Raw genomic sequence first — 26,909 nt, forward strand, 5'->3', positions numbered from 1 at the left:
CAGTCCCTAAGCTTACACACTACTTAACCTAAATTATCCTAAGGACAAACACACACACCCATGCCCGAGGGAAGACTCGAACCTCCGCCGGGACCAGCGGCACAGTCCATGACTGCAGCGCCTTAGACCGTTGTACGTCAAGTGTGTTGCATTACGATCGCTTTCTTTGAGTATCCGATCAATGTCTCACAAGATTCCCGTAAAAACCGGAAGCGGTGAAGGGTTTAGAAACTGAGAGGGAATATATAAAATGCCAGCTATTCCATGGACGTTTGTTTCTACTTATTATCCTCCTGTCTATTACTTAAAAGTAAACAATATTTATAGAAAAATTGTAATTTTCTATTTTTATTCAGGTTCTATTCGAAAATTGTTGATTTCTAACGTGAAACAGAGGCATGTTGTAGTAAAAATAAAGAAAATACAAATTTATAAAACATTGCTAAAAAAGGCAATTTCGTCAACAGGAAGGAGATCGCTTCAATATTTCGTCGAACTTATGTAAAACATGTTTCTCTAATTCATAAACAACTTTCGCATTTATCTGTCATAACAAGGAACACTTGCCTTTGATCATGGTGAAGAATTTTCCACTGGGTACAACATAACAACAGTAACTATATTTTTTATGTTTGCATATGTAAATTGTACTTGTGTCAAAATTAATTGCTTTGTTTGGATAAAAACGCAGAGGTTACACAAGAAACTAATTTTTATTACTCATAAAATACAATTTATGTTCTGCAAGGATGAAAAATACACCATGACTAACACTGCGGTGTGGTTCTTGTTATATGCAAAACAAACAACCAAACAAACGAAAAACAAAGAGAAGTCATCAGCTCTCATTTTTTCTTTCGCACATTCATTTATGTTTCTTTCCCGACCAATGCTACCAATACTACCGATAATCCTATCATTTACTACGTCACTTATGCAGTGTACCACAACTACCCAACTTTTGGTAGAGTGCAAATCTAGTTACAAATACAAATAAAATAAATACTGTACACCGCATGAGTTACGTTGGACTGCTTAACCGTAAAAGAAATATTGCATAGACACGAAAAAGGTAAGCGGGAAGCGCACTGTTACAAACATTAAAATTTCGTGACGATCTGAAATGTGTGTCAAATCGGCATTAAACATATACTCTCACCTTTCGTTGACAATGATCTTGCCATCTAAGCTATCCAGACACACCTCTCCCCTATATTCAAATTCGCAGCTGCTCTTCAGCATAAGTGTCAATGAAATGGAATGAGTCTGAAACTCTGCCTTTTGCCGTTTCTTACTGGCTGAGCTATCAGGCATTCCTCGTGGTCTGGCTCAAAGCTTTGTTCTGTGAATATCTTACAACTATTAGTGTTATATAAACACACACACACACACACACACACACACACACACACACACACACACACACACACACACATCTCTTAAGAAAGATGTAACTCCTACGCAAGGGCCCCTCAGCAGTTAGCTTTGGTTAAAGTAATGAAAACGGCACCAGTTACTTATTTTTTTATGCTTAGCACAACGCGTTACGAGAATTTATTCTCATTTTCAAGTGGATTTGTGTATTTGCTTACATGAGTATATTTGGTGATGTTTGCACGTGTGATTTTTTGCCTCTCTTGCGTCTTTTTGAAATTAAACTGGAATCAGAAAATGGGACAAACGAATGAGTATTTTTAAACACTACTGTTGCAAATCGTTTTTTGTTTGTGTACTAACAGGTGTTGTGCCTCCTCCATTATACAGATTATGACACACACTCAAATCATCACTTACAATGTTCACAAAACATGCTACAAAGATATTACAATACTATGGCTTCAAAAAGAGTTTGTACGCAGAGCTGTTACAGTGTTCTTGGAATGTAAATTATAAAACGTATTTTTATCACTATTGACTAATAAATTATTGATTATATTTCTTTTATCCTAATGAGGAAATGTACATATTTAACAATTAGATTAGGAAATGAGACACTTAAAGTAGTAAAGGAGTACCCTCTGACTCAGACTTGAAATATTAAAACTTTTGGCTGGTTTCGTTGTCTAGGGGCTGGGATACGTAGTTATCGCATTAAAGGCCAAATACTGTCGAGTCTATAGTATACAATATGAATATACACATGAATCGAATGGTTGAAAGTTCCTATCACTCAGCAACTGCGAATGTAACGTAGAAATTTATAAATGAAAGATTGCAATTAAATAAAATCTGCAGGTACTAACTTAACGACCTTAAATGATGAGTACGATAGTAGAAGTATTTTTGAGAATGTGATGTATTTCTGCAAAACACGTATTGATGTCGATGGTTCAGCAATTAAAATATAAGTTGAATAACAGGGAAACAATTGATTCCTACTTCACATAATTAGTTATGAACGACAACATAGCTCGCTGTGAACATAGTTAACAGTAGAACCCACGTAAATCTCAAACGTTCACAAGTCAGCACTCCGAAGTATTTCTGTCTCCTGCGATCACGTGCAAACCGCTCCACACTCTCCTAGTCTTTCCTGCGACCATACTTCCGTCGCGCCGTCCCGTCCAGCACCTCCCGTGTCCTGTGCCGTTCTTTCTCGGACTCTCCCATGTCCTCTCCTGTACTGTTCTCCCACTTCCATGGAGGCTTCCCATTCACGAGCGCTCTGATTGGCTAGAGCGCTCCCGTCATGTCTTCAAGCCAACGCACACTCACAAACATAAAACACTTTCGAAATACTGGATTTATATTTAAATGACGTGAAATTAAATAAATATTCCTATGGCTGGACCATAAACACGCTCTAACACACATTATTAAATACATGTTCTTGTTGTTGTGCTACTCTATCCTGTGCAAGCTTCATCATCTCCCAGTACCTACTGCAACCTACATCCTTCTGAATCTGCTTAGTGTATTCATCTCTTGGTCTCCCTCTACGATTTTTACCCTTCACGCTGCCCTCCAGTACTAAATTGGTGATCCCTTGATGCCTCAGAACATGTCCTACCAACCGATCCCTTCTTCTGGTCAAGTTGTGCGACAAACTTCTCTTCTCCCCAATCCTATTCAATACTTCCTCATTAGTTATGTGATCTACCCATCTAATCTTCAGCATTCTTCTGTAGCACCAAATTTCGAAAGCTTCTATTCTCTTCTTGTCCAAACTATTTATCGTCCATGTTTCACTTCCATACATGGTTACACTCCATACAAATACTTTCAGAAATGACTTCCTGATACTTAAATCTATACTCGATGTTAACAAATTTCTCTTCTTCAGAAACGCTTTCCTTCCCATTGCCAGTCTACATTTTATATCCTCCCTACTTCGACCATCATCAGTTACTTTGCTCCCCAAATAGGAAAACTCCTTTACTACTTTAAGTGTCTCATTTCCTAATCTAATTCCCTCAACATCACCCGACTTAATTCGACTTACATAAATAAATTAGATAGACGTATATCAAAGGAATAGCAAGCAAAAGTAGTCCGGTAGCCTAACGGTGTGTGCTTTCTAAAACACAGTAAATATTTGACCAATTTCTTCATGAATAGCACACATCGGATATAAACAAAGACATAGATGAATAAATATAGATATACTCATGCTGCTACCGTGTTTTCGTGTAACTGTGGAGAATTTATGGCCTGACGCGATCGATAGCAATCGGCGACTTTGACCTCCAATAACTCATGTACTATTCAAGTTACATGCCTGTAATTCATACCATTTTACGTTTACACTAATAACTTTCTAAAGACACGTCGATCGACGAAATCGGATGAACCGTTTACATTTTGGAAGTTTGTTGCTAGGTGTTACTTGTATAATTTACTGTCAGATACTAAACTTTAAACTAATAAAGATATTGAAAATCTGACTACACCATCAGAATAGTCATGCAAATACTAGTAATGCACATGTTTATTTCTGAGGTATCATGATTCACCTGGCTACTGTTAATTTCTATACGAACTGTGAAATGTCTGCCATTAAAGTTTCACAAAGTCCGCCATCTTTGGCACTCACGGCGTGTGTCCTTCATCGACACAACGTACCATGGAATTCCCAGCCACGCGGCTGGACCACGAGCTGGGGCTACCCCTCATTCTCAGCGAACGTTCGAAACCACGTGGTTGCTGCCAGGCCGCGGCCCGCCGAGAGGACACTGCGCGGCCACGCCAGCTCCGAACTTAGAATATTTCCAGGGCGCCACAACTCGCCCGTTATTAGTCACTATCGATAATTTCCGACATCGGTCAGCTTTGGTTCCTGCGCTGATCCCACTTTGTACGGTTTAAAATATACCCACCTTCCACACCATAGTTTTTGGCACGAACAATTCCCTGCTTACTTTACTAAGTGACTTGCGAAGACTTCAGTGACACGTCTCGCGAACTTTTTCGACGTTTGCATTAGACACACGAGGTCGACCTGGAACCTGTCATTTTATGGGATATAACACCACAGAGATTCTGGCATTTATTGTAAGCTACTGGGATAGTGTTATTAAGGAAGCAGCTGAGATTAAATTAGCAAGTAACCTTATAAAGAAAGATGAAGGTTTCTGCTTGAATACTGCTTGGACTCCTGTTCTCTCCCTGTTCAAAAAACAGAGGGACAGAGTCAATTCTGTCGGTTGCTAATTAATATACACAGTCCATAACTTCTGATGTTGGTAATCAAATGGCTCTGAGCACTATGGGACTCAACTGCTGTGGTTATCAGTCCCCTAGAACTTAGAACTACTTAAACCTAACTAACCTAAGGACATCACACACATCCATGCCCGAGGCAGGATTCGAACCTGCGACCGTAGCAGTCGGACGGTTCCGGACTGCGCGCCTAGAACCGCGAGACCACCGCGGCCGGCTGTTGGTAATCTATGATTGTGTGGTGGTGGTGGTAATGTTATCGGAGTGTACGTGTTCTGTTTCGTCATATACTCTGCATACCAAGGTTTTAAATGGTTCAAATAGCTCTGAGCACTATGGGACTTAACATCTATGGTCGTAAGTCCCCTAGAACTTAGAACTACTTAAACCTAACTAACCTAAGGACAGCACACAACACCCAGCCATCACGAGGCAGAGAAAATCCCTGACCCCGCCGGGAATCGAACCCGGGAACCCGGGTGTGGGAAGCGAGAACGCTACCGCACGACCACGAGATGCGGGCTTTTAAATTTCCTTGTACATCTCTCTCTCGTTGCACTTGTCCCTTGGAAATGACAGAGCGAGTAGCTTTCGAAATACCAGTGGATGTCGGAGACGCCACTGGGCTGCATTTCGTACAGTAAGTCAACTCTCTGCAAAACCTGGGCAGAACAGAAGAAAAGATGTGCGCTCCAGCTTTAGTCGCACGAAGCCTTGTGCAGGTTGCACTGCTGCGTACTTGCTCAATGCTATGGTGGGATTCCAGTCTCAAGTCGGTATGATACGCGTCATGACAACTGACGGTAAACAGTGAAACATTTTTCAGATATTGGTTCTATGGTCTGTTTGATACATGACAGCGAACCTGCCTAGTTATAGGATAAAATAAGCTGTGTACCATTCCAGATGTAGTGTCCATGACATTTTTAATATGTGTAATGACGTAAACGACTTAAAACTATACTACTACGAATTATTCGAAATCGTTGGCTACAAAATTTCCTGCGCTTGGCTCCATTTCCGTAAATGGCTCTCCTACTACTTTAACGGTATAATTAACGAGTTCAAATGTATTTTCGGGCACATATTTGTACATTTTTAATGGACGGTCATTTCTCTACCTTGCAGCAGTGGCACACGGCAGAAATAGATACATCATTATTGCAATTATCTTATAAACTACTATCAGCACACAAAAATTTCATTAGGATTTTCTATAGATTTCTTCTGGAGCTATTCGAAATTGTGTTCATATTTTTTTCGCAAATTGGCAACTAGGTTTTTACATAAATAGAATTTTCTTGAGTAATATTTTTTCGCGAAATGCTGCAGGAATGTTCAAATTTTGTGGAGAGAACTCTAGAACTAAAGCATATCTATCAGGAACTCTGAAAAAGAAATGTACAATTCTCGAAAGTCGGGCGCTAACTTCACTGGACTCACAATATTCTGCAGTGATGCCCGATGCCACTAGTCCCCGTGGTATTGGACCACGTATACATCATAATCGAAGCAGTCGATTGGTCGGCTGTCTGAAGACGCGCAGGAAGCTCGGAATAAGGATACTCGGCGTTACCGAGGTTTTACAAGCAAATACCAGCGAGAAAACGGTGCTTGTTGTACTCTATGAGTCTACGGGCTCCTGACACCTTCGGATTCATTCAACTCGAGAGTCTAGAAAATGATAACTGAAGAAGGTAAACAGCTGCTACCTGAGATAAAAGATCTGCTTTTCGAGTCCAGTGAGACGATCGACAGCGACCTTTCTGAAAGCAATAATGAGACAAGCGACGAATGTGACTATGATTCCGATTGAAATACATAAAAATATCGAATAAAACATTTCAATACGGCAATTTAGACTTCTAATTTGTTACCAGCGACCTCACAATACTTTATACACGAAGTTTTACTCGAATCCGCTAAATCTGTAATTTTTGATTCGCCAAATTGGATCCGCCATTTTGAATGTTGTAATTCCGACATCGGATTCCTAATCGGCCATCCAAAGAATCTAAAAGAGTACAGTTTTGTAGGATTTTATATCCGTTTTTCTGTTATGTCCAGGAATCGAAGCGAGCTGGCCTACTGTGAGCCAAGAGAAACCCAACTTCCATTGCGCTGTTCGTGGATGGTGTTGTCGTATACAGGCACAACGCTAGAAAATTGTAGTGAAATGCCGGATACATCGACGTTCGGTGCTGGGATTAGGATTTGACCGTCAACACAAACAAATGTACCGTACTGCGTATAAATAGGCGGAAAGACCCCTTATTGTGTGAATACACGACTGCCGAGCATCATTGGAAGCAACGCCCCTCAAATTCCTGAGAGTAAGCATACGGAGCTATTTAAAGGGGAATGCACACATAAAATTAATCATAGGATGTGCAGATGCCAGACTCTTATTACTTGGAAGAATGCTTAGGAAGTGTAGTCCATCCATGAAGGGGGTGGCCTACAAAAATACCGTTCGACCGATACCTGAGTATTGTTCGCGAATCTCGGATCATAACAGATAGTATTGGTAGAGTAAGTAAAGAAGATACAAAGAAGAGCAGCGCGTCTCGTGACAGGTTTGTTTACCAAACGTGAAAACTTTCCAAGGGTGCTTATCCAACTCTAGTGGCAGACGCTACAAGAGAGGGATTGAGCACTATAGTGTTGTTTATTGTTAAAATTCCGAGAGCGTACTCTCTCAGAAAAGTAAACCAACATATTGCTTCCTCCTACACAAATCCTGCGAAAAGACAGGAGAGATTCGAGCTCACACAGGGCCTTACAAACCACTGCTCTTTCCGCGTGACATTCGCTACTGAAACAGGAAAAGGAGGAAGTGATGGTATGAAAAATACTCTCCACTACAATAACCCTGGGTTCGGAGTGGGTCGGCGTTGCGTGGGTGGACTGCTGTGGCCTGTTGTGGGGTTGTGAACCACTGAGGGCTACGGCGGGACTAAGCATTTGCGTCGTTTCTAGGTCCCCGGTTTCAATACACAATACACACTCTCCGCTAATCATAACGTTACTTGCAGAATATAGATGTAGATGCAGAATAAAATCAATAGCCTGTGCTTCATAAGATTCAGAATGCGTTAACAAAACATTAGGGGCGGCTGCATTAAATGAAGTAATAAAAGAGGTACTAGATTGTCAAATAAGTGCTCCAGATAGTAGTGGAGACTATTGTAACTGTGCGGAGAGAGTTTGAAATGAAACTGAACATCGGCAAGACCAGGGTGATGAAAATGGAAAAAAGAAGACGATGCAATTAATATACCACTAGATGGGATGGTATCAGAACAGTTTCTGTCATTCCATTATTTGGGAAGCTTGATAACTTTCAGCAAGAGTTGTATAAAGGAAGTGAGACGTAGAATCTCCATGGGAAAGAGAGCTTCCGGGAGAGTTAAAGGTCTGCTGACAGCCATAAACAGCTGCAATACACTTAGTAACAGTTTCGCAATTTATTTATTTATTTATTTTTTTGTGTGTGGAGAGTTGTGTCTTACGGATTCTGCAGTCTGGACAATCAGACAGAAAGAATAACATTTTTAGAAAGTTTCGAAATGTGGTTATGGACAAGAATGGAGAAAGTGAAATGGAATGGGACATGAGGAGTGCTGAGCAGGGGAGAAGAGGGGAGGAACTTCAGGAGGATGATACGGAAGAGGAAAACGTTTTGGATGGGACACATATTACGTAGGAATTGCCTACTACAGAAAATCATGGAGGGGAAAAGTAGAAGGAGAAAGAAGGGGAGAAAGAAGATGGTTTGGAATGCTAAAGATTTGAAGAGAGGAAGAACATTCAAGCAGAGAGACTTGGAGGACGTCCGGTTGATACCTGTCTTTACTGGAAGAGGACGAAAAGATGATGCAAATTGTCTACGCGAAACGTCAAGTATGGACACAGACGCCAATGCACCGTTTGTAAGCAGCAAGGTATGACAGCTGTGGTATCTGAATCACTTACCGACGCCACAAATGGGACTGTTGCCAGTAAGGACAACATGAGGGATGCAGCAGGAAGGTTCAGATATCAGATCACTGAAAGTGTGGAATAAATATGTTACTTAAATAAGCAGTTTGTCTGATGGTCATTTTTTGTGTACTGTGGATAAACCAAACCAAAATTTCTTGCACAACCCTAGTTACAAGGATTTGTCACAGAACGCTGTTTTAAGGCAACAGGAGTAGATGGAACTACTGGAGATCAATTAAAAGGAAAATAAAATAACAATTAGCTCTATAAAGTTTAGTTGTTTATATGATTATGATCAGACACCGAGTACGAAGTTGAGGATTTGTACAACCTATATTAGCTTTGCTTTATTTACTGATGCAACACATCTTTTCACAAAGGTATTTTTCCAGATCCCCATAAGTACTCGTATGCAGAGGTATGGTATCTAAATAAAAATAAGAGGACCCTCTGATGTTGAAAACTACAGCGCTGTATCACTCTCACCTCTGTTTTCAAACATTTTTAAAAAGGCAATGCACCAGTTGATGAGTACAGTTGATTGACAGCTGGATGCTAGGAATGGCTCATCAGATGACCGTGTAACATTTTTTTTTTCTGCTACAAGATAGTGTAAAGTATACAGAAGAAGATGTGTCTTTTTGGGATCTCCTTTGATGTAACAAAGAATTTCGACTGTATAGCCAATGCTACACTGTTAAATAATTTAAAGTTATTAAAATTATGCTACAGTAGTAACAAACACATTCTGTACGATATTTCTGTATACGACCAATAAGTTAAAGGTAAAGAGCTCACTTGAGTTTCCTAGGACGTCCGAAGGATCAGGTGTCTTTGCCTTCTGCACAGGAGCGAAAGCGACAGGACTTGCACTAGGCTTAGCTTTGAGGCAAACTTTCACAAGTGAAACGGGTGCAAAGAGAGGCCGCGGTGACATTAGATGTGCTTGGAGAGAATCAGAGCAAAGAACTATTTTCTTATCACTCGGAGATAAATCGAGGACCAACAATACGATGACACTCTTTTCTGCAACCGGACGTTGTACATTTTTGTGAGATTGAAAACCACACCCAGAAAATGAGTATTAAACAATGAATATGTATTCGTGAGATGTATCATACTAAGCTCCTGATTTACCTGTTCTATGCTTCGCCCCATACTAATTATTTATTTTACCTGATTAATGTCTTCCACGCCCTCCTTTTGGAAATTCTTTTCACAGGTGATATGAAGCTGTCCGTGGGAAATACTGGTACTGGCAATCAAATAACAAAATTACTAACGAAATGTAGTGGACGAATATACAGGTGGGACCTGTTATTACGCTTCCGTTTCTCCATCTGTATAAACGAATCCCTTATAGGGCCGTTTTGTTGTCTGTCCGACTGTTAAGAACCCAATTTTCTCAGGAAGAAATTCAGATTTATGTCCCTTATTAAGAGCTGTGGTCCCTTGGAGCTGCTAAGTTGCTTCAACCAAAAAAAAAATGCGCCCATTTATGTAACATGGTACTTGACCAGTTTTATATATATAAGATAACTTTTAGATATCTTACAGCCTTTAGGATTGGACGGTATTGCAGAAGAAACAGTCGAATCTGTGTAGCCTCTGAAACAATAGTAACGAAATTCAAATTCATGGACAGACCCAAGAAAAGATCACAAGAGTGAAGGAATAGCACAGTGAAATCAGGAACGTATTTTCGGGAGAATGAGGAGACAAAAACTATTCTGGTAACTAAAAGCTTAAAAGTACTCGTTAAATAGACAAAACAGAAGAATACAAAGAAGAAGAAGGCAGATATAATGATGCATACGATTATTAGAATAATGTCAGTTCTATTAACATTGCCTCAAGTGTATTTTCCATGCTACAATATCTGCGTCCGCTAAGAGTAATGAAATACTACAGATAGGCGTCGAAGTGGTACAGAAAGATACAATCTACAGCTGGAGTTAATTAGCCTGGGCAAGAGCGAGAAAGTACAAGGAAAAGCTAGCAGAAGAGATAATGAATGAAAAAAGCAACGAGCGGAAATGATATGGATATAAAGAATAAGAGCTGGGGATACGAAAAGCTGAGGCAGATGTTGGCACGTGACAGAGATAATTGTTCGCTACTGAACAAACGAAGATAACTGGGACATATGGAGAGAAAACCTGCACCAATACTCTCACTCTACCTTTACTGTTCGTCTCTGTGGAGAGTCTCTACGAACCACAAAAAGAACTGCAACAGAACCACAGAACTACTATTCTCATCTATTTTTTGCTGACTGCTGTTTAAATGTTCTCAGTTCTAACTTTGTGACCTGTCTGGAGCAAAATAACTTTCTCCACGAAAATCGTTGTAGGTTCTGAAAACATCGCCGAACGAAACCCATGTGGCGCACTTCACACACGCTACAGGTACAGAAAACCAGGTTTATTGGGTGTTTCTGGACTTTTGAAATACTTTTGATTCGGTACCGCATCGACGCCTACTACAGGAATACGGCCTTGTGGGACATCTAGCCAAGTTCGTGGCTGGATTGAAAATTTCCTCATAGACAGGACGCAGCGTTTTGTCTTGGTTGGAAGTCCTCTAGACTGTCAGGTAATATCTGGTGCGCCCCAGGTTGAATATAATAGGATTGTTGTTGTTGTTCACGTCATATGTTAATGACTTAGCGGACAGTGACTTTTCAGAGATGATGCATCTAGTTATGAGGAAATTCTGATACCTGGAGTGAAAATTTTCTCTACAAATTTTGTTCGCATTCCAGGCACTATATCCTTGTGCACCAAACAAACTCAAATCTGGAAATTCCTGTAACGAGTAACGCACCACCTACATGTGATATATCAACAGTAGCCAATTCAGCTGTGGACGCCTCGCAGATGACTGTGCAATGTTTGGCATTGTGACAACACTCTCATCAGTACGGCACGCAATTGTTTACTATGAAACGTAAGCAGTTTAAATGCTTGTACTTCACACGCATTGCTCATTCCAGACCACGAACCACTATAAAATGGCCGTTTCCGAGCACTGGTCTCTTATCAGAAAATACTTAGTATTAGGATCTTCTGCTGACTATGATTTTACGTTTAATGGTTTGGAACATCCACGTGGTTGTATAGACCGTTCTCCTCTTAACTTGGGGAGTATCATGTTTGATTGCACCATGGAGAACCCGGGTTGATTTCCGATATTGGTGGGAAGACGGAAAATTTTACACAAGAGGAGGTAGCCCTACTTAATTGAAAGCTGTAGCAGATAGAGCGATATGCTAACATATGCCCTTCCACCCTGCCTCACGTAGAGGATGAAACAGTGGTTATCCTTTGCCTTAGAGCGGAATTCTTTACATAACACTAACAAGGGAAGTGTGTGGCCTCTAACGCGTACGGCTCGTTTGTCTGTACTTCAACCATGCCTAGACGGTCAATATGGCGGTTCCATCGCGTCCGCATTATTACTTTGTGCCAGAAAGGGCTCTCAACAAGGGAAGTGTCCAGGCGTCTCGGAGTGAACCAAAGCGATGTTGTTCGGACATGGAGGAAATACAGAGAGACAGGAACTGTCGATGACATGTCTCGCATGTCTCTGAGGACGAAAATGTGCTTAGAGTACAGGGTGTAGCAAAAAGGTACGGCCAAACTTCAGGAAACATTCCTCACACACAAAGAAAGAAAATATGTTATGTGGACACGTGTCCGGAAACGCTTACTTTCCATGTTAGAGCTCATTTTATTACTTCTTTTCAAATCACATTAATCATGGAATGGAAACACACAGCAACAGAACATGCCAGCGTGACTTCAAACACTTTGTTACAGGAAATGTTCAAAATGTCCTCCGTTAGCGAGAATACATGCGTCCACCCTCCGTCGCATGGAATCCCTGATGCGCTGATGCAGCCCTGGAGAATGGCGTATTGTATCACAGCCGTCCACAATACGAGCACGGCGTTGCGAAGACAAGAGCTTTCAAATGCCCCCATAAATGAAAGTCAAGAGGGTTGAGGTCAGGAGAGCGTGGAGGCCATGGAATTGGTCCGCCTCTACCAATCCATCGGTCACCGAATCTGTTGTTGAGAAGCGTACGAACACTTCGACTGAAATGTGCAGGAGCTCCATCTGCATGAACCACGTGTTGTGTCGTACTTGTAAAGGCACATGTTCTAGCAGCACAGGTAGAGCATCCCGTATGAAATTATGATAACGTGGCTCCATTGAGCGTAGGTGGAAGAACATGGGGCCCAATCAAGACATCACCGACAATGCCTGCCCAATCGTTCACAGAAAAGCTGTGTTGATGACGTGATTGCACAATTGCGTGCGGATTCTCGTCAGCCCACACATGTTGATTGTGAAAATTTACAATTTGATCACGTTGGAATGAAGCCTCGTCCGTAAAGAGAACATTTGCACTGAAATGAGGGTTGACACATTGTTGGATGAACCATTCGCAGAAGTGTACCCGTGGAGGCCAATCAGCTGCTGATAGTGCCTGCACACGCTGTACATGGTACGGAAACAACTGGTTCTCCCGTAGCACTCTCCATACAATGACGTGGTCAACGTTACCTTGTACAGCAGCAACTTCTCTGACGCTGACATTAGGGTTATCGTCAACTGCACGAAGAATTGCCTCGTCCATTGCAGGTGTCCTCGTCGTTCTAGGTCTTCCCCAGTCGTAAATCATAGGCTGGAATGTTCCGTGCTCCCTATGACGCCGATCAATTGCTTCGAACGTCTTCCTGTCGGGACACCTTCGATCTGGAAATCTGTCTCGATACAAACGTACCGCGCCACGGCTATTGCCCCGTGCTAATCCATACATCAAATGGGCATCTGCCAACTCCGCATTTGTAAACATTGCACTGACTGCAAAACCACGTTCGTGATGAACACTAACCTGTTGATGCTACTTACTGATGTGCTTGATGCTAGAACTGTAGAGCAATGAGTCGCATGTCAACAGAAGCACCGAAGTCAACATTACCTTCCTTCAATTGGGCCAACTGGCCGTGAATCGAGGAAGTACAGTACATACTGACGAAACTAAAATGAGCTCTAACATGGAAATTAAGCGTTTCCGGACACATGTCCACATAACATCTTTTCTTTATTTGTGTGTGAGGAATGTTTCCTGAAAGTTTGGCCATACCTTTTTGTAACACCCTTTATAAGCCGCTCATCCCGGAAAACAGTGCTTTTGGCCATTCGCATGCAAAATTGCGCGTTTTGTCATGAGAGACATCTCAATGATCACCTATTCAAGGTCTAATCACGGAAGTGCCCCAGCTCGAACGGCTAAAACCTATTAAAATTGTTATAAACCGTGGAGATGTGTTGTTCTACCACTCATCAAGGTCGTTTATCTGTAGAACTCTGCGTTTGTCTACAATCAATGTCTGCATGTTAGCAGTTATAAAGGCTACAGAGGAACAAGTTGGTGAAGAAGTAGTAGTGTGTTACTGACAGGGAAAGTTTCAATGGAGCGATTAAAAATTGGCGGAATCGAACACCTTGTGACAAACATCTGGATGATTCATCCGTAGTGTAGCAGTGCAGTATGTACCTACGCTTCCATTCTTCTGCGTTTTCATCACTTCACTGAAATTAAATAACGAGTCAGAAAATAATGTACGACAGAACAGCAACTTACCTGCATCTACACCCGCTTGGTCACTCTGTAATTCACAGTCAAGTGCCTGGCAGAGTTCACCGGACCACTTTCAAGCTATTTCTCTACCGTTCCAGTTTCGAACGCTCGAGAAAAACGCGCTGTTTTTTCTCTTATTTTATTATAATGCACATTTCCCCCTACTTAGGTGTGCGACAGCAAAATATGTCCACATTCGGAGAAGAAAGTTGGCGATTGAAATTTGACGGGAAAATCCTGCCACAACTAAAAACGCCTCTGCTTTATGATTACCACCGCAATTCGCAATATCATATCCGTGGCAATCTCTCCCCTATTTCGCAATAATGTAAAAGGAACTGACCTTCTTTGAACTATTTCTTTGTCCTCCGTCAATCTTATCTGATGCGGATTCTGTATCGCGAAGCAATATTCCAGAAGAGAATCGACAAGCATCAGTGTAGACAGTCTCTTTAATGGACCTGTTGGATTTTCCAAGTATTCTGACAATAAATAGCAGTCTTTGTTTCGCTTGCCCCACAAGATTATCTATGTGACCGTTCCAATTTAAGTTATTCGTAAACATAATCCCTGAGTATTTAGTCGAATTCACAGACTTTAGATTTGTGTGATTTATCGTGTAACCGAAATGTAGCTGATACCTTATAGAAATCATGAAAATGCCTTCACACTTTCCATTATTTAGAGTCTTTTCGCACCATACAGATATCTTGCCTAAACCATTTTACAATTGATTTTGATCGTCTGATGACTTTAGGAGAAGGTAAATAGCAGCATCATATGCAAGCAATCTAAGAGGGCGCTCAGACTGAACATCAGTAACAGCAGGGAGCCTATTTAAAACCATTCCTAGGAGAATGGCAAATACTATTTCTGTTTTACTCGATGACTTTCCGTTAGTTATTACGAAATGTTACGTGTTAACAGAATCTTTCGTCGGTTCTTGGTAGAATAACATTATAAATAGATGAAAAGCACCAATTTGCTTTTGTTATACAATATTACTTTTATTGTTAGTCGTTTTTCGGCTTACAAGGCCATCTTCAGACATTTAACGTCTGAATGCCTTGTAAACCGAAAACCGGTTAACAATAAGAGTGATATTGTAGAACAAAAGCAAACTGGTGCTTTTCATTTATTACGAACTGTTACCTTTTAGACTGGAAACCACGAATCCAATCACACAACTGAGAAGACACTCCACAGGCACGCAATTTAATTAGAAATCGCTTGTGAGGAACGGTGTCAAAAGCGTACTGGAAATCTAAATACAAACATCAAAAAAAGTTTGGCATCGCCTCAGTTCCGAGAGTTCTGGAACCTGTGGAGAAAATTGGAATAGAGATGAACATAAACATCATTTCCGCCCTTTTTATTGCTCGTGAAAACCTCTCATTGTATGTTGTACCACTATACAGCGAGATCTTCAGAGGTGGTGGTCCAGATTGCTGTACACACTGGTACCTCTAATACCGTAGCAAGTCCTCTTGCACTGATGAATGCCTGTATTCGTCGTGGCATACTATCCACAAGTTCATCAAGGCACTGTTGGTCCAGATCGTCCCCCTCCTCAACGGCCATTCGACGTAGATCCCTCAGAGTGGTTGGTGGGTCACGTCGTCCATTAACAGACCTTTTCAATCTATCCCAGGCATGTCCGATAGGGTTCAGCTCTGGAGAACATGCTGGTCACTCTGGTCGAGCGATGTCGTTAACCTGAAGGAAGTCATTCACAAGATGTGCACGATGGAGGCGCGAATTGTCGTCCATGAAGGCGAATGCCTTGCCAATATGCTGCCGATATGCTTGCACTATCGGTAGAAGATGGCATTCACGTATAGTACAGCCGTTACGGCGTCTTCCATGACCACCAGCGGCGTACGTCGGCCTCACATAATGCCACCCCAAAACAGCAGGGAACCTACCCCTTGCTGCACTCGCTGGGCAATGTGTCTAAGGCGTTCAGCCTGACCGGGTTGCCTCTAAACACGTCTCCGACGATTGTATGGTTGAAAGCATATGCGACTGTCATCAATGAAGAGAACGTGATGACAATCCTGAGCGGTCCATTCGGAATTTTGTTGGGCCCATCTGTACCGCGCTGCATGGTGTCGTTGTTGCAAAGGTAGACCGCGCCATGGGCGTCGGGTGTGAAGTTGCGCATCAAGCAGCCTATTGCGCACAGTTTGAGTTGTAACACGACGTCCTGTGGCTGCACGAAAAGCTTTATTCAACATCGCGGCGTTTCAATCAGGGTTCCTCCAAGTCATAATCCGTAGTTAGTGGTCATCCACTGCAGTAGTAGCCCTTGGGCGGGCTGAGCGAGACATGCTATCGATAGTTCCTGTCTCTCTCTGTATTTCCTCCATGTCCAAACAACATCGCTTTGGTTCACTCCCAGACGCCTGGACACTTCCCGTGTTGCGAGCACTTCCTGGTACAAAGTAACAATGCAGACGCGATCGAACCGCCGTATTGACCGTCTAGGAGCCATGTACCTCCTTCCTGGTGGAATGGCTGGAACTGATCGGCTGTCGGACCTTCTCCGTTTAATAGGCGCTGCTCATGCATGGTTGTTTACATCTCTGGGATGGTTTAGTGACATCTCTGAACAAAGGGACTGTCTCTGTGATACAACATCAAAAACCAACGTCTATGTTCAGGAGTTCCGGGAACCGGGTTGATGAAAAATTTTTTGATGCCTGTATATGAAATCAGTTTGTCGTCCCCTGTCGACAGCACTCTTTACATCGCCAAAAAGAAAGTTAGTTGCACAAGAACGATTTTTTCTTAGTTCGTGTTGACTATTTGTCAATAAATCGTTTTCTTCGCGGCAATTCATAATGTTTGAACACAGTATATTTTGTGGAATATAACTCGGTGGGTACTGCTTCAGCTAACATGTACTGGTTCAAGCAGATACTTAACATTTTGCCAAATAATGTCTAATCTCTAACTTTCGTAAATTTCCTGCTCTTAATTGTCCGTTACACGGTAGTATTACTTCAAAAAAATGGCTCTGAGCACTATGGGACTTAACATCTGAGGTCATCAGTCCCCTAGAACTTAGAACTACTTAAACCTAACTAACCTAAGGACATCACACACATCCATGCCCGAGGCAGGATTCGAACCTGCGACCGTAGCAGTCGCGCGGTTCCGGACTGCGCGCCTAGTATTACTTCTTCAGCGATTTATGCTCTTGTGGGGTTGAGTTTCGTTAACCTTCAGACATCGATTCTACACAAAAACAGGGTTTTACAGATAAATGACGTTCCTGATCTGTGGTGGAATATACACATCCCCATAGTTCACCGTAATTTTTAATCGGTTTTACCCGTTCGAGCTGGAGTATTCCGTGGTTAGAACTTCATAAGGTGACCATTCAATTGTCTCTCCTGTTAAAACGTGCTGTGTTACATGCGAATGGCCCATGCCACTGTTTTTAGGAAGAGCGATTTATATCCTAAGAACATTTTCTCGTGGTTCTGAGCGTTCGAGATCATGCACTTCCCTTGTAAGAGTTACGAGTTTCTGCAACGAGTCTACCAAGGACAATATAAGTTTAAGTAAGCTGTAAAATGTTACTCAATCAGCAAAGATGTAGTGGCTCTCAGTCAACAGAGGGAAAGGGGTGGATTTATTTTGGCGGATAACACGCTCATTAATAAGGAAAGACCGAAGCATTAACAGTTCAGAAACAATCAAATAACACTCCAGCGTAAGTACCTTACACAATAAGTATAATGTGACCTAACTGATTGGTCTTCCAAGCGGGCGAGGTAGTCTCATCCGAAAACTTTTTTTTTTTTATCTCAACGCACATTTCGAAATCACAGCGAATCCAGAAGTGTAGGATCCAGAAAAGTCCCTCTAAACAGTTACCTCCACATATTCTAAAAATGTACTCACGTACGTGAGAGACACTATCAAACTACTGGAAATGAAGTTCCATGCTTCTTGACAGAGCCTAGGGGAACGATGTGGGAGAACCGCACTGCCGTAGTAGGCAAGGTCCTATCGGAGGTGGTTTGCCGTCGCCTTCCTCCGACTGTAATGGGGATGAATGATGATGATGATAATGACACAACGACACCCAGCCATCTCTGTACAAGTGAAAATTCTTGAACCCGCCGGGAATCGAACCCGGGACCCCGTGCTCGGCAAACGCGAACGCTACCGCGAGACCACGAGCGGCGGACATCAAACTAACGGAGTCTGTAAATTTCGGTCTTCTGGAAACAGTTCGAGCATGCCTACTGACGTTTAATATGACTTTTAAGATGTTTAAGACTGCGATTATTAGCGCTGTTACTAAAATATCGTAGGTTGGAACTCAGTAAATTAAAAAAAATTGATAAAATAAAAGTGCAAATACAAATCGTACATTCTTCCAACTACATTCATATTTATGTGCACAGTCGCAGATAATCTGAAATTGTAAAATAATCATTTATACTAAGAACATCAGACTGAATTAAAATCACTAGATCGAGCGCAAACATTCTGGTTGACTCTCACGGATGCGTTCCGCCAGAAAATATCGCGTACAAAGAAATGAACAGGGAATAAATATCAAGTTTCAGGTGAAACCTAGATAGTGAGCAACAAATACTTTTTACACAGTATCGAAATTTTATGGAGATGATTGTCTGCCTAGATCACTTGTCTCTGAATAGTGCAGGATATTTCCTGAAGGCAGGGACTCTGCGAAAGACAAGGATGGAGGAAAACACTGCAGTAATTCGAGAAGAAATACCGGAAAACATTAGACTGAGTGCTTATGGTATGCTGTAACGTGGCATGTATATAGAGGTTCTGGTCAAAGCATTTTAACAGAAGAGTTGAGCTTGAAAATCGTATGTGCGAAAACGTTTTAGACAAATTTGTCTAGTGACCAAAAATAAATTTTGTTTCTTGTGTTTTCATCCCCCTGCCACATACGGACAGGCGTGGGGGGCCTGTGCGTCAGACATCCCGCTCTTCAGCCAAAAGATTTAGAAGCACATAAAGATGAAACAATATAATTAAAAGGACGAAAGTTTTTAACATTCTCAAAAATATTTATTGTACTATCTCAGCTGCAATTAGACGTAAGTGATAACTGTTTTCGATCACAGAATGATCATCTTTACATCTAAAAATAAAACATTAATACACAACTACTTTAGTAGATAACGTAAGTTGAAAATACATTAAATTTCAATTTCTTAAAATTCCACCTGAATAAGTATATATTACCAGAACGAAAATATGCAAAACTGAAAATTCTTAAAATTGTACCTGATTAATCAAGAGCTGTGAAAAGTCAAATTTCTTTAAAAAGAACTCAGCCATAATCTGTAAAATAAAAGGAACAGCACTGTAGTACACATGTAACAATATTCGGAGCTATCCAGCATTTTGCTAGTCCCACACTGCCTCATACAGACCCATGTGTCATGGGAGAGGGGTGAGAGGAGGAGGAAGGTAGGAGAGGGACAGGATGGACAACTAATACCCTGCAGTATTAACGTGTGACAAAGAAGTTGTCTTTAAGATGTAATGCAATTGATTCAATCTACGCTACCTACTTAAACAGTTTTAAGGATTTTAAATTTTAAATATTTTCAGTCTACGTTATGTATTTAAACGGTTGTTAACGTTTTATTTTACCTCATTTTTAGATCTGAAGATGATCATCAAGTGATTGAAACTAGTTATCTAATATGACTAATTGCAGCTGATACTGCTACAATAAATATCTTAAACAATTGTACACTTGTGGCACCACTTATGATGATATGTTATCCATTATCAAAGGGTGAAATATTCACATAATATGTTTTTAATATTAATATAAAATAATTTCATTGGTGCTATCTACAAAAAATAAACTATTGCATTTATTAGTTTATAATTTAGGCGTAGAAATTAAAAGATATAATAAAATAATGAAACTCTAAAAGACGTTGCAGACAGATGTCGATCATAAAAGGAACTACTGCACCTGCATTCAAAGCTGAACGGCCTACGTTGAGGGGAAATACTTGAATGAGGGAAACATAAGGTGTTACGCAGGGTTGTAGTGTGTGGGTATAGACGTGTGGCACCATCGGGTTGTAACTACTGAGGTAAGGGTAGGTCGGATGGTTGGTGGAAAGACAGAAAGGGAGCAGGAGACGCGGGTGTGAGTAGGGTCACAGTATGAAGAGGGAAGCGGCAGGAAAGATAAAAAAGGAAGAAGGAGCCTTGACATGGGGAGAGATAGGCGAGGAAGAGTTATGGGTGATAGGAGGTTCAAGGTCGCGGCGGATTTCATTGTCTGAGAGAGACGGTCGATTGCAGTTTCTTTGGGAGAGGATGTGGAGTGCGTGTAAGTCTAGTTTTGGTGGAATGTGTTGGTATAGGAGCGCCAGCGTGCCAGGATTGGCTTTAGAGTCGAGTTCGCGGGTAGTGTAGGGGAGTGAGAAGAGGCGGGAATGTGATGAGATGGTGAAGGAACCATGTGGATGAAGATAAACGTATGCGAAAGGCAAGGCGGAGATAGTGGCGATCGAGGATTTGAAGGGAGTGAAAGGCCTTTTGTAGAGCACGTAACATTCCAATCAAGGTTTTGTAGGTGTGGGAAATAGCGGAGGAGTGCAGGCCCCATGTTTGGCCAGCGAACAGTTTGACTCTGTTGTGCGATTTCTGTTGGATGATTAACGGATGTGATTATGAGCGAAGACGAATGGAGGAAGAAATACTGTGGAAGTCCAATCTTTAGTGCGAGTGAAAAATCCATGCGCAAGTCTTCGTGTGAGACAAGGCTTACCGTATCCTTCGACACCCAGGGCGACATTACGGTAGAATGGGGGTCCAGTCGTCAAACAGTAAGTAAATTGACTGGACACGCAATAACAACTTTTACATTGTGTTTTGGCAAAGCAAAAAGTGATGTTTACAAATGAATTTCAGCAAAATATATGTAGTATTTGTGTGTGGTTCTCAATAACTCGTGGGAACGCAGACGAAAAATGATTTGGCAAAGCTAAACTTGCAAATTACAAACTACCAGTACTTGTTAATGTGCGGAGGGTCCTGCATAACCCTATAATGCAAAATTAAGATTTGAATGTAGAAAACCCACTGATGGTAGCACAAATGTGCTGAAATATGTTTGGGTCTACACGAAAAAAAGTTTTGCATAACAGGTGGAGATTATATGCAATAAAAAGTTATGATTTAGATTTGGGACAAATTTCTGTAATAAGTAAGATAGAAACTTCCTCAGTTGTGTAAATACCAATGGATTCAGCTCAATGCGCCCACGCATAGCACTTTATCAATGCACCTAGTTTTGGCAAGTAGAAACTCCACAGTACTTTCTCAGTGCACCTGTTTTTGGCAAGTAGAAACTCCCCAGTCCTTGAACATCTCAATTGCTCACTTGATTTGGCGCTGACAGCTTTAGAAAAAGCAGATATGCGCTATGATAATATCGTCTGCAATGAAGGGAAAAACGACGAGACCTCTAGGGCAACGAAATGTTCGAGTAATGAAAAGAGTGAATGCAGACGCGCGTGGATTCAAATATGTCTTGCTTTGAACGTGACCTCTATTACTTCAACATATTCAGCTAATAACAGAAATTTGCAGCATCAGTCTCGATTTGTTTCTCTCATACCTCATACAGTGGCGACCTGAATTCCTTCAGCTATCAAGATCCCAATGGGCTACATCCGTATCGGAAGTCGCTGCAGAAGTGTGCGTCAACGACCTCGAGAACGAACGGTGTTAGAGCTTGTTTGAAAAACAGAAATTCTAACCGTTTCATGTTAGTCGCTACTTATTTACGGACGAAAGTGCAACCAGTCGTCAAGACACCAGCAGCGATTAGTGCAACGCGGAGCCCTACGAACTGCGTTACGTAAGTGCATTGGCTGCGCAAACAGTTACGAAAGACTTACTGCAGAAGAGGAGAAACCGCTCCTAGAAGGATTCTCTGGCTAATGTAATAATCCTCCAATAACGATTCCATATTTATCGTCGGTGCACAAACGGCAGACAACTCTTACAGTATTGTTCGTCTGAATGGGACCCTTACCAGTTTGGTCTGATTCAAGACATTGAGAAGGTCCAAAGAAGTGCGGCAAGATTCGTGACTGGTACATTTAGCCATCGCGATAGCGTTACAAATCTCATAGAAAGTTTGAAGTGGGACACACTTGCAGATAGACGGCGCGCTATCCGGAAGGGGCTGCTCACTAAATTCCGAAATCCGATCTTCGCCGAGGATGTAGATCATATATTATTACCACCAAGTTTCAAATCGCGCAATGATCACCATCCAAAGATAAGGGAAATTAAAGCTCGTACTGAGGCGTTCACACAGTCGTTTTTCCCTCGCGCGATCCGCGAGTGGAACAAAGACGGGGGGGGGGGGGGGGACATGACTTTGTGACTTTGGCGCGAATTGTGCCCTCTGCGATACACCGCTTGGTGGCTATCGGAGTATATATGTAGATGTAAATGTAATTAGATGGGAATAAGCATTAAGTTACGAACTGATTGACTGTCTTCAAATTATCGTTTGCTCTAATTAGCAAGGGAAAAAAAGGCATTCACTCAACATGTCAACGCCGCAAGTTCTTGAACACTACAAATCCTGCGGTTCCAAATATGCACTCATGACCTCTTCCCGCGAAGTGAAATGAAATTCTTAAGTGAAGTTTTCGAAACAGGATAAAGTTTTATTTGGAAAGTTCATTGCACACACTTTTCCTTATGAATACATTTTGCAAATAGTATACGTTACAGAGAAAAGCCAAACATAAGTGTTTGATGAAAATATTGGGAACAAGATTCGCATAAAGATCGATAGTTACGAGTCATTCAAAGAAACAAGCCGGCCGAAGTGGCCGTGCGGTTAAAGGCGCTGCAGTCTAGAACCGCAAGACCGCTACGGTCGCAGGTTCGAATCCTGCCTCGGGCATGGATGTTTGTGATGTCCTTAGGTTAGTTAGGTTTAACTAGTTCTAAGTTCTAGGGGACTAATGACCTCAGCAGTTGAGTCCCATAGTGCTCAGAGCCATTTGAACCATTTTGAACCAAAGAAACAATTTCTGTTATAGAAAATACACATTGTTTCAGGCATCTGAGCTCATAGAGGAATTTTCTAAGCCAGTACCTCTGGAAAAGGTGATAATTAGACGAAGCTAGGTATTACTTATACCTCTATTCTCCACCGGTATCGGTCACTCAGGCCATCAACACTGGAAGAAAAGGCAAATGCATTAGATGGAAAAGCAATTCATCTTTCTCTTAGATGTTGCGAAAGAGAAACATGAATTGCGTTTCCACCTAATGCATTTGCCTTTTCTTCCAGCGATGATCGAGTGAGTGATCAAAACCGGTAGAAAATGAATGAATGTTTTATTTATACAGCTGCTGGTTAAAAAGGCAGGTCTTTAAGTATATGACGGCTGTAGAAAGCCACTTCACTAAAATATTAGAATACTGAAGCTATATGCCACGATTATGCGATAAAGATACGGTTATGTTTAACAAAAACTCAGAGTTGCAGGTAAAGAATATTTTGTACTGCGTCTTATCCATATCACGCATTTTGAGTCTCCGAGAGCCAGTTACATTATAAGATCTGATTTAAAAGTCTTTGTCTCTCAGTTAAGAATAGCTACCAGTTACAGAATTTTAATGTGCGAAAAAATTTCATAAGTTTATAAATAATTATGTTACCCCCTGAAGTGGAGTTTGTGCTGTAATGAAACTTTTTGTTAGATTGAAATAGTGTACGTGGCAGCTATTCTTAACTGAGAGTCAGACATTTTTAAGTAATATCCAATGATGGAATTGGCTCTTGGAGCCTCAGAGCGCGTCTAGTGATTTCTTTCACAGCGGACGATAAAAATTACCGCTGGTCGTCTGTAAACGTCAATCATGTTTCACAGTTGGCGATACGGCTTTCGTTGATGATGTAAACAAGAACTGCAGTGCAGAGCATCCAAGAGAGTGAATTTAGATTTGTTGCTATACCCATGTCTGCACTGTGTGCCTGAACATGAAATTTTGAGGATCTGAAAGGATTGCAATTAAATCGAAAATCACTAAGCACAGCAGTTTCGACATAAAAATGATGAAATGGAATAAATGTAATTCGTTTTCTGTAATGAGATGCCTTCTGTTTTGTTCTTCATTTTTCCAGTCTACTAGAAAAAAACTGTGTCAAGAATGCTTGATAAGAAAGCGTTGGGAACGCTTGATAAGAAAGCGTTGCGCCGGCACCACACAGTGACAGAGGCGCCAATTTAGAAACCAGGTCTGCTAAAGGGTGTCCCTTGATCTTTCGTGCAGAGGTGACGCAAGCAGTATTTCGCAATAGGAATTTTTGCTCTCACAAACAAATCCTATACTGGCTTAAAACAGGTTGTGTAACAAAACAGAGTAAAAAGAATTGTGACGATAGTATACCTGAGTGTTCGTCAGACTAGGCACGTAGGCGTACAACCCTCTGAAGATAGCTGTCATCATCTTGGAAGATGAGAATATACACAGCAAAATCGTGAAGATGTCGAAGAAAGGGCGATAGTTGGTCACCGAGAATGATGAAATCAACGTACTGGCTCATGTTCACGGTGACATGAACGAGTGGGCCCAAACTGTAGTATGAAAAACACTCCCAAAACATTACAAACCACCTCCCGTCTGAGCTATGTAACCGTTATGTTTTACGGTGTCCATCCTTCTGATTGGAGATTTGACGGAGTTGGCCGTTTACTTATGTAATAAATTGGAACACCTACAGTCGTACTTACGATGTTATTTATTATGTGGCTACCAGTTTCGGTGCTTCAGGGCACCATCGTCAGGTCTTAACTGACGGTGACGGGGTTAACTCCAATCGTATATACGTTTCATCAATGGCCAACATCTGAACTGGTTTTTGTAGACTACCTGCAACAACGATGTTGTGTCTCCGACCAGCACCTACCAACTTGAGTTGGTAGTTGATAAAGTCTGTAAACTTGAGCTGGTAGTTAATAAAATGGGTAGTTGATGGTTGCAGACACAACCTCGTTGTTCTAGGGAGTCTATGAAAACCAGTTCATAGAAGCTATGAATCTATGAAGCTATGAATCGTCTATACGGATGATGTTAACCCCCTCAGCGTCAGTTAAGGCCTGAGGATGGTGCACTGAAGCACCGAAACTGGTAGCCATATAATAAATAACATCGTAAGTACGACTGTAGGTGTTGCATTTTATTACATATGTTATGTTTTACGGTGTTCTAATTTGTCGTTGTTGTAAACTAAACTGGTTCCTATTCTTTAACTTTTGTGTATGTCTACGTTGACAGTGAACCTGAACAATGCAAGTGGTGTGCTTATGAAAACGCTGTCTGATAAGTGAGTCGCCAAATACAGTAAATCTGAAACTGTATAGCCGCATTATAATTAACTGTTAAGGAAAATAATCAGGAAACTTTAATCTGTGTACTAAAGAAACTGTCATGTGAATTACTGTATCGTGCAGCGGAGTGAACAATGCTATAACGCGTGACGTCGCAGTAAGTGAGTGCAGCAATAACATCGTAAGTACGACTGTAGGTGTTGCATTTTATTACATATGTTATGTTTTACGTTCTAATATGTCGTTGTTGTAAACTAAACTGGTTCCTATTATTTAACTTTCGTGTATGTCTACGTTGACAGTGAACCTGAACAATGCAAGTGGTGTGCTTATGAAAACGCTGTCTGATAAGTGAGTCGCCAAATACAGTAAATCTGAAACTGTATAGCCGCATTATAATTAACTGTTAAGGAAAATAATCAGGAAACTTAAATCTGTGTACTAAAGAAACTGTCATGTGAATTACTGTATCGTGCAGTGGAGTGAACAATGCTAAAACGCGTGACGTCGCAGTAAGTGAGTCGTGGTTTCAACACACAAAACCAAAAGAATATAAATTTTACTTAAAATTAAAAATTGAATTTGAAAGAAAAAATGTCTAAAGTGCTTCTATTACAATGCGATGTACATTAGTTCACGCAAACTGAGTAAGATCCCACGCATTACATGACACACAGGCAAGTGTAACATTGCAACGTAATAATAAGTCTTGTCTGCGTAAGAAATAAAATCTGATCTGAGCTTTACCTAAACTGAACCTGAAAACAGTTTTGAAATCCAAATCTTAACTGTGAATTATCTTACTTTTACCTGATTGATTTTAAATTGGCCCTAACGAATTCTGATGACTTACTTTGTGGCAACGTAAACTGTGTACTGCTCGAGAGTGATGAAAATAAAAATGCAGTGTAGCAGCAAACCGACTAAAGAAAAGAAACCTTGCCCAGCACAATGCAAGGAAAAGCAGCTATGTCAAGCACATAACACTTTACTTTTGAGCAACTCCGCTAACTGCAATGGGGCGACACGCAATTACAAAACAAAATTTTCATGGGGAAACGGTGGTATAAAATCTGGTTATTTCCAAGAATGATTGCCTATCGAAGTCGCGGGGTTCAAACGATACACATCGAACGTGCGATCGTAAATCGATCATGCGACTCTGGTGGCTGGCATTATGTTTAGGGTGGTCACTACAGCAACGACAAAATAAGAGCGTTA

At 41.3% G+C, this 26,909-nt stretch overlaps 1 protein-coding gene across 1 annotated transcript in view; it reads right to left on the reverse strand.

The window, feature by feature from the left end:
* The window catches only part of LOC124545412, a 133,867-nt gene that overhangs the window by 62,614 nt on the left and 44,344 nt on the right, over nucleotides 1-26,909 (reverse strand). The gene's annotated exons all lie outside the window — the stretch shown is intronic.

Source organism: Schistocerca americana, chromosome 8 (assembly GCF_021461395.2).
Source record: "Schistocerca americana isolate TAMUIC-IGC-003095 chromosome 8, iqSchAmer2.1, whole genome shotgun sequence".
Classification (NCBI taxonomy): domain Eukaryota; kingdom Metazoa; phylum Arthropoda; class Insecta; order Orthoptera; family Acrididae; genus Schistocerca; species Schistocerca americana.